Consider the following 6096-nt stretch of genomic DNA (forward strand, 5'->3'; position numbering starts at 1 on the left):
TGTATATAAAGATTAGTTTTTATCATTTAAAGTCACAATCACAAATTATTTGTCATTTCTCATTTGTCTGGTTTTTTTGGTCATGACTGCTTTGACGCGCTTAATCTCCAAATTAAATAAAAACACTTAATTGTAGCCGGAGTTTCCAAAGCAGGAACACCTTTGTTATTTTTTTAGGTTTATTTATCAAAATTTATTTTTGTGTGATGGTCTGTAGATCGTGGCTTTAAAATGTTATGAGGAATAATTAAACAAATGTTGCCTTACATTTTACCTTAAAAAAAAAAAATGCATCGTCAGTTTTGTCTTCTTTTATTACTTGAAAGACAGTTTTGGTCACTTTATCAGAAAGTTGTTTATGTGTGCTGCTTGTGAAAGAAAATAAAAGTTACCTGGCCCCTTCCCAACCCATGCACACAAAGATGATTCGACTATCGGTCGACTATGGAAAGATTCGACAATTCTGATTCGAATATGTAAATCCTTAGTCGAGGACACCCCTAATGACTTGTCAGTGACTTGCTTGACTCAAGCTGCGACTTGACTTGAATTGCTTCACATAAAGCAGTGACTTGACCTGACTTGACTCGACTCTCACAAAAAATGACTCGGACTTGCTTGAGACTTGAAGGTTAAGACTTGAGATTTACTTGTGACTTGCACATGTGTGACTTACTCCCACCTCTGATAATTATTAACATATATATGGCAAGTTATTTAGAATTTAATAAATTGAATGTTTATAGTGTAGGGACTTTGAACTTGTTTTAACGCGTCTTTGCTTACAGCCATTAGAAAACAGGTTTCCTAAACATGGTTTACGTTTTTTTTAAAGCTCCACTGTGTAAGATTTACTCCCATCTAGCGGTGAAATTCTATATGACAACCAACTGAATATTACTTTCTAGCCCTCCCCCCCATTCGGAACGCGTTTTAACTCGTAACGGTGGCCGTGTCATGCCAAGGTTAACATGGCTTCCAGTAGCTACAAAGCAAAAGCAATGAAAAAAATTTACAATTTGCAATGTCCTTTGCCTGTGATCCATCAAAGCACACAGATTTATGTTAAACATGGAAAAAGTCTGATTTTCATGATATGTCCGCTTAAAATCACATACATCCATAAACGTAACTTAGACACTCCTTTTTCATCGACGCGAGGAAAAATATCCCAGGGGCTGTTACACTTGGTATTAAGATGTGTTTTCGTCGATCGGATCACAAGTGGACGAGAGAGACACATCACGTTTACACTTACACTTTAAATCCGTCTCTTTTTGTCCATTTTCGACCGCTTCTCTCCAGATTACTGAGGGGATGGTCTGTGGACGAGTCCCTCTCATGTCATTTAATCATGAGCGGGAGTAATGACGGGTTTAAATGGACGCAAACTAATATTATGTCAGAGTCCAATGCTTATGTTTTAAGTAAACATGTTACATGTCCGTGTATATGTAAGAGCTTTCTCTGATATTGGTAAAATAAGATCGCTCAACTTTCACACGCTTGTAAAATGAAACGAAAGATGCGCAGATCAGTTTTATCAATGAAAGGCTAAAAATAGGGCTGTCACCGTGTGTTTGTGCTAGAGGTCAGAGAAGATGAAAAACATTTATCTCAGTACTTCAGATTACATAAATGGGCGGAGACACGGCGTGTGGCTATTCGAACACATTAAACCACGTGCATGTTTACACTAACAAGTGTTATGCACAGGGTGCGATTTGCCGGGGGGATGCGTGGGATTTCCCCCTTTCTGGTCAATGTATCCCTGCCTCTGCTTAATTATTTTTATCCCCGGTGGGGATAAATTTATCCCCCCCTCAAAGTGATCAGTGCTACTACACTAGTGGCGAGACGGATCACAAAACTTATCACGGATCCGTGGTTTGATTAAAGTCAATTTTATTCTAAAATACGCTACTTTGGCTGGCTCTGATACAGCTGCCGCGTAGCCTCTCTGTATTCACCACTCTGCAGACTTGCTCAATGTCCCGCCCACGGCGCTATCTGATTGGTTACAGACCCGGTTACACCTCACGAGTAATAGCCTATCAACACTTGCGAGATGGTTATGGAGCTGTGTGTCGAAACGATGGAAAGCAGCATATTCAGCCGCATATTAATAAAGCGGGAATAAACATAACAATCTGATTATCTGTTTATGATGACAAGCAGAGTGAGTGTTCCAGTCACACCACTGAGAATGGCAGAGGTTACCCATATGATAAATGCAGATGAAGCGTTTAGCGAGGCGCGGGCGCGTCCAGTTTACGCAAATAAGGCTAATTGACTAACACATAATGCATCTGTCTTTTCTATCATTTCACTGTAGCTCAGCATCGCAGTGTAAAGTTAATGTTATTACTTTAAAAGCAGCAGTAAAGCTGTTTCTACTGTAATGGTTTAACTTTGCAATCAATACATTGTTCATATTTATGTTTAAGTTGACACTACGTTGTGCCATATAGTTTTGCCATTCAAGATTTATTTCTTGCGTGTTTTTTCGTTGTGCATGATCACAGTTCATATGTGTGGGGAAAGATAAGCTATTAGAGTAAAAATATTACGTTAGGCTGCTTCATGAGTTAATAAGAAAAAAGATTTTACAATTCCTGCAAATGCAGTGATGAGTTCATGTTCTCATGATTTATTTTTATGAATTAAAATGTTTTGAAATGTGCTGTGGACAGAGACGCATTATGTCAAGAATTATAAAAAATCGTCAATAAGCTCATAATTTGTGCTAAAATAGTCTAAATGTTAAGTTTTAAAACCATTTTAAAAAGCTGGTTATATTTTGATGTTTCTGCGCAAGTTCAGCAGACAGTGAGGTTCGGGTTTGTTTCCGATCAGAGCTCGTGAGCGGAGAGCGCATTTCTGAAAATTAGAAATATTTTAATTAGAAATATATTTAAAAAAAAAATAATAATATTATAATGGATTTTTGTTAGGTCAGACAATGATTACCAAATTTCTCTCTCATATTGCTCCTCATAACCACTGAAAAGTGTCAAAAAAGTTAAAACTAGTGGTGGGTAGAATATGACTCATGACGAAATATGGTGGGTACCCACCGTCGCCGAAATCGACGACCATGAAAACTCCCCCCCTCTGTTTTTTTTCACAAATCGCACCCTGGTTATGCATAATCATGCTTTAGTTAGCCAAGCAACTATAAAACGTCAAGTTTAAAACATAGACTGTATAGATGTAAACGAATATGCTGAATTACCTGTGGAGAAGATATAAAGTGCAACTTCTGTCTCCCTTGAGTCCCATATTGGAAAACTAACATTACTCCAATATTGACTTTGGTCTTGCTGTTTTTCCTGTCGCATTGTCGTTTTAAATCCCCTTTTCGCTTCTTTGGCGACGTGTTTTAATGTCCTCGAAAATAGGTCTTCAACAGGCTTTCAAATCTGCCTCAAATCAAAGATCGCGGTATCAACACGGTTTGCAGCTGTTGCAGCCGAAGGATTCAGGTCACATATGTGGGCTGCATACGTCATCAAACCTGGTTTATTTAAATTAACTGAGCATTACATTCACAAGTCATAATCATATTACATAAATTTACAATTAACTAAGAATAATTGTCAGCTTTATAATTGTTAATATTCTGAAATAAGACTGTCTTGATGACGTATATCGCCTACACATGCAGCCTCGGGAGGCTTCAGCTAGCGGCCAGCGTGAGTGTAGTCTGAAAGCGCGAAAGGCGGAGCTTGAATTTCAGGAATGTCCCTCGTCGGCGAATGTATTTCAAAGATGGAGGAACAACATGGATGCACCAGTCGAGCGATTCGACCGTATGTATTTTAAATAGCAGATTCTACACCTACGAGAATACTTTGATTAGTGGGTGGGAAGTAATTACACATGAATGAGCACATACTTTTGAAAGAAAACATGTGTTTTTGCTAAGAATTAACTCAAAAAAGTACACAGTGGAGCTTTAATGTGCTAATAAAAGATATCAAATAAATTTGTGTTTTTGTGTGTAATAAGTGGGATAATGTACAGCCAAGCGTGTCGCAAATATATCCCATCAGTGATATCACCCTGTCGGGAACGTCTCCCTTACACTAACCGTGATCATCACTTTCTAAATTATGAATCAATTTCGACTATTTTATTAGTCAAACGTACACTTAAACTGATAAGAGCAAACGTTGGCGAACACAGGATGCAATTAATTGCGGGCTGCAACAACGAAAATATACTTTTTCATTTGGCGGAACAAAGTATATAAAGTATACCGGATCTCGTGTTCTTCAGTGAGGACCATCTCAGTAATCTGGGCCCGGTTGCATAAAGCACCTTAAGTGTAATTTTCCCTTAAGTTCGCCCTTATGTTTCCCTTAAACTTAAGGGTGTTGCAAAAAAAACCCTTAAGTGTTACTTAAGGGTTTATTTAAGTGAAACGTCATAAGCACTTAGAATTTCCCTTAGCGATCTATTTTTTACTTAAGTATTCCCTTAAAACTCGTTAAGTGTTGCATAAAGCCCCTTAACTGTCATTTCCCTTAGTGTTTTCTAAGGTTGGGAAATCTTTACCTTAAGGTTTTTACGAAAACAAATTTGATGACATGGCTGAGTTAATGGATCCTTTTGAAGATGTTGATGTGCCGAGGCAAATTTTTCGTGATAGGGAGAACCCACTGGACTATTTTAACGACGAAAAGCTGTTAAGAGAATATCGATTTGATCGTCGCGCAATCTATGAGATCGCTAACAAACTGGAAGATGACCTTGACCGTGTCACCCAGCGCAACCACTCACTACCATCCGTGTTACAGCTGCTTATAGCACTTCGTTTTTTTGCATCTGGCAGTTTCCAGTCAGTAGTCTGAGATGTTTTTCACATTCATAAATCGTCTGTGAGCAGAGTTGTTCATCGGGTTGCAGGTGCCCTATGCCGTCATTTAAACCAAACCGTAACGTTTCCATCTCGTCACGAACAGGATGCAATTCAAACCTCATTTTTTCGTAAAGCAGGGTTTCCACGAATAATTGGTATAATTGACGGCACACATGTCAGAATTCAGGCACCCCGCACGCACGAAGATCAATACGTGAACAGAAAAAATTACCATTCAATTAATGTGCAGTTAGTGTGTGACCACCTGTCCAGAATTACAAATGTCGTTGCTTCGTGGCCTGGGAGTACACATGACTCCAGGATTTTGGCAGAGAGCAAGATCGGGAGAGATTTTGAGGCTGGAATCCACAGTGGCCTGTTGCTCGGGGACAGTGGTTACCCCTGCCGACCATGGCTTATGGCGCCCTTCATGAACCCTCTTAATGCTGCACAGGTATATTAACAGTCAACTTAAATGACATAAGCTGATTTAAAATATTTTTAATCCTATATATCTTTAAAAAGTTAAATATTGCCTAACTTTAAAGTAATGTGAACAATATGTAATTGATTTCTTTCATATAGTGGATTAAAATATGCTGTGACTTGCTAAAACTAAGGAGAAACTATTTTTTACACATTTAGGAAAGATACAACATAGCTGTGACACACACAAGGTCTGCAATTGAGAGGACGATCGGGCAGCTTAAACGCAGATTTCACTGTCTCCACAGCGAGCTGCGCATTGAGCCTTCAAGGGCTTGTAAAATTATTGTGGCCTGTGTTGTTCTTTTTAACATGTCAAAAATGTATTCTGCCTTGGAAGAGGGGGATGAAGCAGAGGGGCATGAAGCAGAAGAGCCCCATGAAGCAATTCAACAAGATTTCCAGCAGGCTGGATTTGCTGTCAGAGACGCAATTGTGAATGCATTCTTTAATTAGTGTGATAGCCAGTTAAGGTAAAAAATTAAATGTAGGCCAATTAATAGCAAGAGTAATAATTAGAAGTTATTATAATAAGAATAATTAGAAGAATTAGTATTATTATTAGAAGTAGTATTAATATTGCAATTAAACAATGTTATAGGAGTATTTATATTGTAGAGGAATGTATATACATTTTAATTATTATTTGTATATATTGATATTTATTTTGTTACTATATTGTGATTACATAAAAAACACAACACTTAAGAACTGTCATTAAATGTATTTATTTATCAATTTATGTG

The sequence above is a fragment of the Paramisgurnus dabryanus genome, chromosome 3 (assembly GCF_030506205.2).
Source record: "Paramisgurnus dabryanus chromosome 3, PD_genome_1.1, whole genome shotgun sequence".
Taxonomy (NCBI): domain Eukaryota; kingdom Metazoa; phylum Chordata; class Actinopteri; order Cypriniformes; family Cobitidae; genus Paramisgurnus; species Paramisgurnus dabryanus.